Source organism: Micropterus salmoides, unplaced genomic scaffold (genome assembly GCF_014851395.1).
Source record: "Micropterus salmoides isolate LMB-PRFRI ecotype aquatic unplaced genomic scaffold, ASM1485139v1 Ms_hic_scaffold_12, whole genome shotgun sequence".
NCBI lineage: Eukaryota > Metazoa > Chordata > Actinopteri > Centrarchiformes > Centrarchidae > Micropterus > Micropterus salmoides.
The window spans coordinates 6604583-6618287 of NW_024040263.1; the positions used below are offsets into that span (position 1 = coordinate 6604583).

The 13705-nt window shown below is 39.0% G+C and overlaps 1 pseudogene; it reads right to left on the reverse strand.

The window, feature by feature from the left end:
* Nucleotides 1-13705, reverse strand: part of LOC119899006 — a 30190-nt pseudogene that overhangs the window by 15237 nt on the left and 1248 nt on the right.

The following is a 13705-nucleotide window of genomic DNA, read 5'->3' on the forward strand; positions in this document are numbered from 1 at the left end:
AACATATGGAAATTAAACAAACTTTAGGAACCTGTGCTTAATGAGTGTCCAACCATTTCCCCATTTCTTATGTAGCACAATTTACAATTTATAAGTTTTAAAAATTCCAAATTGAAAGCCCCAACTGTGATGTAGATTTGGTATTTTATTTAGCAGCAATGTTTTGTGTTATTACAACAGATTTTACAGTAGTTAGACATAATATGTTCTACACTTGGTTATCCATTTCAGACATATTTTGTTGTCTTACCTTCATCGCATGGTATAGGATCTCAGCAAAATAGCCTGGAACGCTCCGAGCACACTTCACTTTAAAAAGAAAAAGAGAAAGCACAGGCAAAGACTGAAAATGTGTCAGTATTAGTCATTCAAAGTCAGCTACTCTCTAGAAGCTAACAACAGAACCAGTCTGTAGTATGGAGCTGTGTAGTTTCGTACCGACAGCGAGAAGCAGATCCCTCAAGTTTCCGGATGTTTCCCTCTTGATGCTGTCTTCCATCTCATGTTTAGACAACTTCATGTAAGCGTCAAATACTGAAACACAGTTTCAGAATTAGTCTGGCAATTGTGTGAAAAATAATTACAGCTGCTCTCTAATTCTTGCTGCAATCCTCAATTCTCAGACACACAGACAAACCTTTCCTGAGATGTTCTGCACTGCGGTTTCCCAGGATGGTGATAAATGATTCTTCATCAGTGCCGAACTTCTTCTCTCCTGCCTTGAAGAGGGCCTATGACCACAGAAACAAATGGTACACATCACATATTGTTTGTCCCTCAAAATCAGAAAAGCAAACAAACTAGACTTTAAAGCATCAATGTCACATGTCAAAGTCAATTTACAAGTCAAAGGTGGGAAGTAACGGAGAACATTTACTCAAGTACAATTTTAAGGCATTTTCATTCTATGCTACATTGTACTTCTTCTACCATAAATAATGATCAACAACTTGCAGGTTTGCCAAATAGTTTATAGTTAATAGTTTGTTGTGGCACCTTAACACAAAACTAGCTCTTTTTGTGACCCTTCATCCCTGATTGCTGTTGTCTACAATTAATTACCAGTTCAAACAAGTTTAAACACTTTATCTATTTATTTTTTAGAGCCCTAAAGAGGTGAAAAAACTTCAGCTATAAAATTGTGACTGCCTCCCTCCACTAGAGGGCGACATAAGACAAGCCCCTGGCCACAAACACATGTCACAGCCACACTGTGAGGCAAACACACCATTCATGGTGAAGAGAAGAAATATTAGTTTTTCTCAATTGCTTAAAATCTATAGCCAGGGTTTGAAGTAAAATTTAAAAACTCCATTTTTCAAAAAGCACACCCATTTCCATAAACTCTACACACAAATCCCTTCATTTGTCATTGCCTACACCATGTGGTCATTGAGAAAATACATTCAATATTGTTCACTCAATCAGCACAGGTTGAGCTCAGTTGGCACACAACTTACCCAGGTGGAAACTAGGGATGAAACGGCATGAAAATTTCAAATCACGATTATAGTGACCAAAATTATCACAGTTATCAGTATTATCACAGTATTGTAAAAATGTGCCAAAAAAATATTATAATGTACTGATACACACACTGAAACCATTTCAACAAGTTTTATATTGAAAACTACAAATACAATTGTCATTTTGTTTGCATAAAAAATAAAATAACAGCAAATTCCTTTTGTAAACATATGAAAATCATCCAAGTGTGCATTATCAAGATTTTATATTTTATTTTATATTATATAGGTAAAATACAATGACCCCTTGGACAATTACATGAAAACAAATACATATTTTGAAGACAGTGATAGTAACTGTAATGAGCCCAAAAACTGACATAAATACAGAGGAGTCTGTAGCGTTTCTAGATATGCTGGTTGGTTGACTAAACGTGTAATCATGTGCAGTGGACGAATAGACTTACATGCTGTTAGCAAGTCAGAGAGACAAACCAAAGCAAAATGTTAACTCACCCTGCGTTCACTATAATGTTATGTTCTTCAATCAAGTTTCACTCAGCGCTCATAAAAACTAAAACTTCAGAGTAACTGAAAAATCTCCGCAGGGTTGTCATTGACCCAAACAAACCCACGTTGCATTCTGTGCATGCGCGCCTGCTTCTGGGAGTTGCTGCACAGTGTTTGCCGTGAGATTATAACAGCGCGGTTAACCATACCCGGTTATCATGGTAATTAAAATGTGCACGTTAATAATAACCGTCGGGAATTTTACCATGGTTTACCGTTGAACCGGTAATCCTTTCATCCCTAGTGGAAACACAGTCATTATTGATAACACACCAATCTGAAGCTTCAGTAGATAGATAAAAGGGCCAGAGTCAGTTCATTCAGTTTTGGAATGGATCCAGAGAATTCTGAAGGAAGAGGTGGAGGACACCAGAGAGGAAGAACAGTAAGAAGAGGAGGAGGAGGAGGAGTATGGAGAGGGGTAAGAGGTGAAGGAAGAGGAACAGTAGGGGCCACTTCCACTCCGACACACCACCTGGGAATGGTGAAATGTTAGTGTAATTTCCAAATTTAAAAATCCTACATGTTAACCAGTAGAGACACACAGAACTCACATTTGAAAGAAAGGTCCCACATCGTGCAGCAAAGGGTGTTACAAACCTTCAACAAGCCGGCATCGGTGCTCACTCGGCGGGAGAACCACAAGCAACATTACTAATAACCGTTTTTGTAGTATGGTGAGAAGTTGTGGATTTGTGTTTAGAGTTTCAAGAAAAAGAGGTATAACTTCAAGAAATGTGTTTAAGCAATCGAGAAAAACTGTAACTGACCAGCAACAAATGACTCACCTCAGCATCACTGTCGATATTTCCCTGCTGGATCCCCGTCTGCCTGCTTGCCTGAGGAGAGACAAAACATCTCTGTTAGAGAGGAGAGGGAACAGAGAGGAGACAAGGATCCAGGAGAGGAAAGGAGGAGACATACCTGCAGCAGAATAACCAGAAGATTCTGGAAGTGACCTGAAGTTTCACCACATATGTCCTTCTCCAGGTCTTGATCGTACTCTGAGATAGACACAAAACACACGTGCTGTTTTTTGGATCGTGAAAAAGGTTTCCCAGCTTTTGGTCACACTTCTGTAATCTACAGCAATTATATTTTTACAGGAAACATCTGTCCATGAGGAACCCAAACTAAATGAAAAATGACATACATGCCTAAAAGAGTAGATAGTAGAACACTTCAATACTGTCCCACTATTTAGGCTATACACACACATACAGCAGAATAACAAATAAAACTATACTACAGTCTGCGTACACGTAAAGTGATTTTCGATAAAGCTGTGCTTTATCTGAACTGACTAAGTTTATCCACGGAAGCCCTAAGCAGCCATACATTCAGACATTTTTATTTACTCCATTTTTCCATAATAAGAAGATAATTTTCTTGGGATCCCGAGATAACGAATGTTGTTTTCCTGAGATAATGGAATATTTTCTTGTGATCTCAAGATAACAAAATGAAAGACTAGTACAGGGGTCAGCAATCTCAGTCAGCAGAGCACTGAACTCTCAATCCGTTTGATCCAAACATTGGGTGAATGTTTTTTTACCCGCTTCAAAAAAGTCATTAATGTTTCACATACTTAAAATAAGTATGTGGTGGAGTGTGTGTGTCGCGGACATTGGGCCACATCCATCAATCTATGGACGCTTATTTACATTTCCCCGGCATCCCCAGGCAGAGGAAATTCCTCCGCTACTCACTCAGGGGAATCCAATCTCACATTTCCCGACAGCTATTTAAGAGGTGTGTAATGCAAGCCACAGACTCTTTTGAATGTCCTTCAGAACCTTTCAAAGGTGCTTGACAGGCCTCTGAAATAGCCTTCGGGAAATGTGAGAAGTTCATGGATGTGGACCAATCACACACTCCACTCTCCACATGTGAAACAGTCTCATAATTCATTTGTTGAAGAGGACAAAACAAACACATATTCACCCAATTAACATCCTAAAAATATTTGCCGGATGCCAAACTTACTTGCCAACCCCTGTACTACACTTCCATTTTGTTATCGAGAAAAATATCCCATTATCACAGTAAAATGGAATATATAAAATGTATGAATGTATATGTATGTGTATGTGTATGTGTGTGTGTGTGTGTGTGCGTTTTTACCTTGTTTATAAGCAGTAACGATGTCCTTCACCTGCTGAGGTGTTCTGGAGGCGAGGATCTCCACCAGGATATTTTCATCTGTTCCTGCCCCCTACAGGTCAAATATGGAAACGTGATGAAATGACGTTTGAGTATCCAGCTGCTCTGACTGCTTAAATGTATGTCTCTATTTAGAAATATCTGGCAACTGCAGCACCTACCTTGATGGCGTGGTGGAGGGATGTCACATCATAAGTGATGGGTGGGGTCATCAGTGCCAAGATCAGGGTCTCAAATGTGCCTCCCAGCTCTCCCTTCAGATCATGTATCAGATCCTGACGTGAACATACATTATGTAGCCTACTTTAATTAGTTCTGGTGCAGCATAAATACAGTGTGTGACTACTGTGTAATGTTACGCTGTTGTCATGTGTGGCTTTACCTAATTGTGTGTTAGAAAATGAGCTAAAAAGGCAGATGCTAACCATTTTACAATAAGATTGTTGGCCTATTTGCTTGTAAGTTGATTTAATTGTATATTGCAGTTCATTTTTATTCTGTATTTATTACTTTGTTGATTGTGTACAGACTAGATAAAATGCCCCTAGCTATTCTTTCTGATGCCCCACAACAATCACAATCTGACTAACCTATCCCTAACACTAAAAGTGTGCGCCCTTATTCCTATTTGCACAATTAATTATGTCAAGACTACAAAGACACGCAAAAGACAGTGAATTCTTGGAAAAAAATCTGTGAGATTTAGCCAGGAGGCGGCTACAACGACAAGTGTGGCCATTCAGACCATCAAACATTATGCCTTTAAATGTGGTTGGACAACACGTTGCACAGTGGTTCGTTTGAAGCACAGTGAGGTCTTTTTAAGTTGTTATATGTAGGGCCACGTGGTTTAACTGCTGTTAAGGAAGTCCAACCTTTCCAAACTGAGTTTTGTAGGCGGCCTTGATCTGCTGCCTCTGGGGGTTGCTGCGAGCAGTCACCAGCTGCAAGATGGCAGCCTCGTTGGTCCCTTTGACAAACAAGCACCATGGTTACTCACCCAAGCAGCAATTGTTTGTTTATAACTATTCTCACAAGCTATACATATTACATAACAATGAACACGCTATGTCTAGGTGGACTTATTTTACCCACGTTATTACAGCCTTCAGTCGAGGTCAACAGCTGTGTTTGCTCACAATGACTCAAGTGTCAACTCTGCTCACGTTTATGACTCACTGCCGTCTGGGTGAAGCCCCCAACAGTTATTGTTTAGAGAGGAACTCCACAAAAAACGATCTCTCATTGGTATGTTGGATTTGTACAACTAACTGACCTTTAACATATCAGATGACACTGTGCTGATGGCCAATGTGCATACCACAAGCATCCTTACCCAGCCCTTTCATGGCCTTGTGCAAGACCTCAGCATCTGCCTTGGCATTGAAGTTTCCACTGGCTTTCACAGTTCCTCTGCTGGCCTACAACATGGAAGAAATGGGCATAAGAGGATTTTTCAGTGGTAAATTTGTTATGTAAAGTGTAAAGTGTATGTAAAGTTATGTATTTTATGTATTTTATGTAGGGCAGCCGATATCCCCTTATTCTGGACCTCTATGCTGAACTTTGAAATGTTCTTCCAACTGTGATATACAGATGACACAGTACAAAATACTGCACAGAACCCATAATACCTACAGCAGATTATTTTTAATGGGACTTGCACACTGACAACTTCCATCATAACACCATGCTAGGAACCTGACAATAATACAAAAACCTTAATTGAAGTGTTCCCATAATATTGGACTTCAATCGCCATGTTCCCCATGACCTTTGCCTTGTCGGAAGTCTCAGCAAGCTTAAACTCTCAAAACAACCTAATTTTATTCTCTCTAACTAAAGCAAAATCTCTTGTACTGGATTTCGCTAAATTTTTACAGTCATTAATTGTAAATAGCTCCTAACTGTCTTGTTGTTGTTGGTATTTTAAAACTTTTTATGTTACTATAAGCACATTAACATTTTTGCATTAATTGGTCACTAATTTTTTTTTTGTATGCTTACCTTCTTAATAAGATAAGTAAGAGCCAAAGCATTGCAAATTATCTCTAGTCATGTTTAAATGACTTTAATGACCTTAAAATGATACTTCTCACCTGAATAATTACAACATTTGTCAGTATTAGTCATTCAAAGTAATCTTCTCTCAAAACTGACAACAGCGCCAGTCTGCAGTATGGAGCTTTGTAGTTTCATACCGACAGCGAGAAGCAGATCTTCCAGTCCTCCTGATGTTTCCCTCTTGATGCTCTCCTCGATCTCATGTTTAGACAACTTCAGGTAAGCATCAAATACTAAACACACAATTCAGAATGAGTGTAGTGATTGTGTGAAGTTACAAAATAATTACAGCTGCTCTCAAATTGTTGCTGCAATCCTCAATTCTCAGACACAGACAAACCTTTCCTGAGATGTTCTGCACTGCGGCTTCCCAGGATGGTGATAATGATTCTTCATCAGTGCCGAACTTCTGCTCTCCTGCCTTGAAGAGGGCCTATGACCACAGAAACAAATGGTACAAGTCAGTGGTGGGAAGTAACTCAGAACATTTACTCAAATACATAAGTACAATTTCAAGGTATTTCCATTTTATGCTACATTGTACTTCTACTCTACTATATTTCATATTTATTTTTACATCACTATATTTATTACATTGCTGTAGTTACTAAAGCCTTTGCATAGTGAGATTTGAAAACATATCAACTTGTTATAGATAACTATATAATTAAAACTAGCTTCACCTCATGCTAATGAATCAGCAATATTACAATAATCCTCTATAATGTATAGAATGCACACTCTGAAAGAGGCCATTCTGCAAAACTAATGCATTTTCTTTTGAAACTTTATATTTAAAAGTATAGTAATTGTACTTTTACTTAAGTCATTTTTTAAATGCAGGACTTTTCCTTGTATGTATTTTCTCAGAGTGGTATTACTTCTTTTCTTTATGAAACTGATACCACCACACAACCTGTTAAAAGTTTGATTTAAAATAGTGGCATCACCTGCATCTCAACTCAGAAAAATAATATGTAACACAAAGTTCTTGGTCACATGTGTGCAAAAAATTAACTAAATCTAATACAACCATAAATAATGATCAACGAGTTGTAGCTTTGCCAACATCAGTTTAATACAGTGTTGCCAACTTTTTTATGTTGTGGCACCTTAATACAAAACTAGCTCTACTTGTGACCCTTCTACCCTGATTGCATTTATCTACAAGTCATGATTCATTTCAACCAAAGACAGATTTTTCACTTGTATAATTTGAAATACTTTTAGAGGCCTAAAGAGGTGAACTTTTTAGTTTTTCCACAAGGAAAAAGCAAATAGAAGAAAGTATGAAAAAAAAATGTGTAGCAGTAGAATATGTTCTTTTTGCCTTCATTAATCATCCTGCGACTTCTGAAATACTCTGAGATATGTATATTGCCTCATATCAGCTTCCTTACTTTGGATTGTCTTCTTTTACTAAACTTAATATGGGCTGAAGAGGAATGTGCAGATTGAGCTCTCTCAGAGCCTCACTATACTTTATGACAGATCAAATTTCTCTGCAATAATATGATTGAAAGTCTAACCAACCAAGTAACAGCAAAGTATCCTCAGTACTGGAGATGGCTCATTTTCATACAGATGCTTTCCTAAATCAGAACGCATTCAACATTGTGTAGGGAAGACCATAGTTTTCCCCGTACATTCCCCTTTACAGTGTGTTTCTTTTCACTTCTCTAAAATTCATAAAGGTATATCATAAGAAAATTGTGACTGACTCCCTCCACTAGAGGTCAACATAAGACAAGCCCCTGTCTACAAACACATGACAGTCACGCTTTCAGACAAGGAGACAGAGACACCATTCATGGTGAAGAGAAGAAATAATAATTGACCAGCAACAAACGACTCACCTCAGCATCACTCTGGATATTTTCCTGCTGGATCCCCGCCTGCCTGTTTGCCTGACGAGACACAAAACATCTCTGTTAGAGAGGAGATTAGTCAGATTTTGATTGTCCTCAGGAAATAGGGATTAAGAGGAGACAAGAATACAAGAGAGAACAGAAGGGAAGAAACAAGGATTGAGAGGAGAAGAGACAAGATATCAGGAAAGGAAATGAGGATATATACCTGCAGCAGAATAACCAGAAGATTCTGGAAGTGACCTGAAGTTTCACCACATATGTCCTTCTCCAGGTCATGATCGTACTCTGAGGTAGACACAAAACACACAGGCTGTTTTTATTTTAGCCCGGATCGTGAAGAAGGTTCCCCCAGCTGTAATCTACAGCAATTACATTTTTACAGGAAAAATCTGTCCATGAGAAACCCAAACTAAACATGGAAGCCCTGAGCTGCCATACATTCATACATTTGTATTTACTCCATTTTTCAGTGATAACATCCGTTTTTTCGAGATAACGAATGTTGTTGTCCCGTGATAAAGGGATATTCTCTTGTGATCTCTCAATCTGAGAGTTGTGTGTTTGATCCAATCATTGGGTGAATGTTTTTAGTAAATATGAAGATACTGCTTACAATAAGCATGTGCTGAAGTGTGTGCGTCGCAGATATTGGTCCTCATACATCCACCTATGGACGATTATTTACATTTCCTCGGCATCCCCAGGCAGAGGAAATTGTACTCATTGCTACTCCTTCAGGGGAATCCAATCCAAGTGCTCAAAGGTGCTTGACACACCTCTGAAATAGCCTTCGGGTTAGAGGTTGATGGATGTGGACCAATCACAGGGTCCTGCTTATTTTGAAATTGTTTTCATGATTGATTTATTGAAGAGGATAAAATAACACACATCAAATACACAATCCTTAGATTTGGTGTCCTTTACTTTACAAACTGAGTTAACATTGACAACCACTAACATCCTAAAAATAATTGCCTGATGCCAAACTTACTCGCCAACCCCTGTACTAGACTTTCATTTTGTTCTCAAGATAGAGAAAAATATCCCATTCTCATAGGAAAACAGAATCATAAAATGTATGGCAGCTTAGGGCTGTTTATTACATGTTGTAACCATGTTAAATTTTGTATTTTTAAAAAAGGATTTTTTAAGTAGAGGAAAAAACATGAAGATTGTGGACTACAGTGTCCTGTCTTCTTGGACTAAATACCATAACTGGGCATTTTCAAGCAATAGACCAATTAAACTGCATGTAAACATAGAATTTGTACAGCATGCTCTTAATATCCTTTTTTAAGATGGGTGTAGCAGGTAGTATTTGAGTGTGTGTGTTTGCATATTACCTTGTTTATAAGCAGCGACGATGTCCTTCACCTGCTGAGGTGTTCTGGAGGCGAGGATCTCCACCAGGACCTTTTCATCTGTTCCTGCCCCCTACAGGTCAAATATGGAAATGTGATGAAACGACATTTGAGTATCCAGCTACTCTGACTGCTTAAATGTATGTCTCTATTTAGAAATATCTGGCAACTGCAGCACCTACCTTGATGGCGTGGTGGAGGGATGTCACATCATAAGTGATGGGTGGGGTCATCAGAGCCACGATCAGGGTCTCAAATTTATCACCCAGCTCTCCCTTCAGGACATGTATCAGATCCTGACATGAAGATACATTTTGTACTTTAATTAGTTCTGATGCAGCATAAATCCAGTGTGTGACTACACTGTAACGTTATGCAATTTTATGGTTGTCATGTATGGCCGGATTATTTTCTATGGTTGTGAATAATCCTGTCATGTCATATGTTTTGATTATCTGGTGATCATCTTTACCGTACTGACGGTAATGGTTTGACCCAGTCAAGTTGGAGCATTGATATTGTGTAATGTCTCTTTGGGTTTAAAGGCCCCAGTATGCTTCAAACAAAGTGCTTGTCAGATCATCTAACAGCTTCTGAAACAGACAGCGGATTTGTGGGGTCCAACAATCAGGCAAGTACGGCTAATTTTTGCAGTAACTGGCAAGGTGTGCGGAGGTGTGAAAGGCGTCAGGTTTTAAACTCTTCTCTCAAGGTCTTATCATATTTTTGATGTGCTTCTGAGAAGAGAATGCCCAAATATTATGAAAGGTTTTAAAGGGCACTGGTTAAATAAGCAACATCTAATCATGTTGGGAGGTAATTATTGCCTGTACAGTGGCAGTTTCTGCTCAGCTTATATTAAAAAGGAATAATTCAACCTTTTGGGAAATATGTTTATTTGCTTTCTTGGAGAGACATGCTTATGTCTGTACCATAAATATCAAGCTGGAGCCAGCAGATAGCTTAGCTTAACATGAAGACTGGAAATGGTGGCGGGGGGGGGGGGGGGGGGGAGCAGCTAACCTGGCTCTATCCTTATAACAAAATAGAGCTAATTGTGTGTTAGAAAATTACCTAGAGATGCAGATGCTAACCATTTTACAATAGGATTGTTGGCCTATTTGCTTGTAAGTTGATTTAATCATAACAATCCACTTTGTTTCAATAATTCTTATACAAAATAGAAACAATTGTTGTAATTTTTGATGCAGTTTGATTTCATTTTTATTCTGTATTATTTTCTCTGTTGACCAAGATGTGTGCACAGACTGGATTAAATGTCCCTACAAATTCTTTCTGATGCCCCACAACAATCACAATCTGACTAACCTATCCCTAACACTAAAAGTGTGCGCCCTTATTCCTATTTGCACAATTAATTATGTCAAGACTACAAAGACACGCAAAAGACAGTGAATTCTTGGAAAAAAATCTGTGAGATTTAGCCAGGAGGCGGCTACAACGACAAGTGTGGCCATTCAGACCATCAAACATTATGCCTTTAAATGTGGTTGGACAACACGTTGCACAGTGGTTCGTTTGAAGCACAGTGAGGTCTTTTTAAGTTGTTATATGTAGGGCCACGTGGTTTAACTGCTGTTAAGGAAGTCCAACCTTTCCAAACTGAGTTTTGTAGGCGGCCTTGATCTGCTGCCTCTGGGGGTTGCTGCGAGCAGTCACCAGCTGCAAGATGGCAGCCTCGTTGGTCCCTTTGACAAACAAGCACCATGGTTACTCACCCAAGCAGCAATTGTTTGTTTATAACTATTCTCACAAGCTATACATATTACATAACAATGAACACGCTATGTCTAGGTGGACTTATTTTACCCACGTTATTACAGCCTTCAGTCGAGGTCAACAGCTGTGTTTGCTCACAATGACTCAAGTGTCAACTCTGCTCACGTTTATGACTCACTGCCGTCTGGGTGAAGCCCCCAACAGTTATTGTTTAGAGAGGAACTCCACAAAAAACGATCTCTCATTGGTATGTTGGATTTGTACAACTAACTGACCTTTAACATATCAGATGACACTGTGCTGATGGCCAATGTGCATACACACAAGCATCCTTACCCAGCCCTTTCATGGCCTTGTGCAAGACCTCAGCATCTGCCTTGGCATTGAAGTTTCCACTGGCTTTCACAGTTCCTCTGCTGGCCTACAACATGGAAGAAATGGGCATAAGAGGATTTTTCAGTGGTAAATTTGTTATGTAAAGTGTAAAGTGTATGTAAAGTTATGTATTTTATGTATTTTATGTAGGGCAGCCGATATCCCCTTATTCTGGACCTCTATGCTGAACTTTGAAATGTTCTTCCAACTGTGATATACAGATGACACAGTACAAAATACTGCACAGAACCCATAATACCTACAGCAGATTATTTTTAATGGGACTTGCACACTGACAACTTCCATCATAACACCATGCTAGGAACCTGACAATAATACAAAAACCTTAATTGAAGTGTTCCCATAATATTGGACTTCAATCGCCATGTTCCCCATGACCTTTGCCTTGTCGGAAGTCTCAGCAAGCTTAAACTCTCAAAACAACCTAATTTTATTCTCTCTAACTAAAGCAAAATCTCTTGTACTGGATTTCGCTAAATTTTTACAGTCATTAATTGTAAATAGCTCCTAACTGTCTTCTTGTTGTTGTTTGATCAATAAAAACTCTTCATTTATGTTACTATAAGCACATTAACATTATTTGCATGTGATAAATTGGTCACTAATTTTTTTTTTGTATGCATTTATACCTTCTTAATAAGATAAGTAAGTAAGAGCCAAAGCATTGCAAATTATCTCTAGTCATGTTTAAATGACTTTAATGACCTTAAAATGATACTTCTCACCTGAATAATTACAACATTTTCCTAATGAGTTTATGGTCTCAATCGCTAGTTTCACATCTTCTTCAATACAACATGATGTTCATTTAGTAAATTATGGTCCCATTTAGAGGAAAATAGACCATAAAGCAGAGTATGCTTCAGGGTGGGATTATCTATGATTGACAAGTCATTACCATGGTGACCTGTCAATCAGGCTAGAGCGACTAATACCCACGGCACTGTGTAAATTTAGCGTCCTAGCGTTTAGGAGTTGGATGTTCACCTTCTCTGTTAAGTACATTTAGTTTTAAGACTGTTGTTCGCTACATAAAATTGTCAGCCCTGTTAAAATGACAGTTAACGTGAATTACAGATGCACCTAGCTAAGCAAGCTAGCTAGCTCCACACACAGCAGTTAGCTCCACTGTCTCGTCCAAATATGGTCACGTCCGGTGCCGCTGGTTGCAAAAGATCAACTTGGCGGCACCCTATCGGCCAAACTCGACAAGTATATCCAGCTGCAGCCACAGACCTGATGGAAGTTGACCTTCCAAATATGGTTTGTCCCAGAAGACACCGCACACAAAACATGATGATGTTAATCTCGGCTCACGTACAGTATAGATCCTGATGTTAACCGTTTTATTCTTTAGAGGCCAACAAACGAACTTTAAATACACTTCTGAAAAGTTTTGAGGTGAGAAATCAACTGTGTAGATGTCGAATATCGGCAGTCTGACGAAAATTGACGGCGAATCGAAAATGTGTTCAAACCATGGTGCCGGCGGGTGTCAATATATAGTTGCGGTAACGTTAGCGGAGGCTCACAGGACAGTCAGTAATAGTTAGCCAGCTAGCTCCGGTTACCTCCCCCAGGTCCAGTCACACAGACCACTGCAGCCAACACAGCAGATGTGTGAATTGAAACATTGCTTTATTATTATTATTGCGCTATTTTAACTAATTTGTGCGCGGTGGCTTGTGGGACAAACCATATATGGAAGTTCCACTTCCGTCAACTTCCGCCACATTTGTCTGGTTTGTCTGTGGGCTGCAACTGGACCTTTCTCAAACTCGAGGCTTCACAACAGCAGTCCACAAACCAAGGGGTGATGTCATGATGATCCACTTCTTATATACAGTCTATGTATAAAACACTGTATCTCAGATTTGTTATGTGCATCGGCTCATCAAACACTGTTCCCCTTTAGATGTACTTACTTAACTTACAGACTACAGCTCCAAAAAGTACATGGAAATGTGCACACAAGCTCTCACAACTGTCACAAACTGGCTCTGGGAATATGACAAAGAGGGAGCCCACGCAAGGTATAAAACAAGTAAAATTGATTAAACTTAGTGCAAAGAAG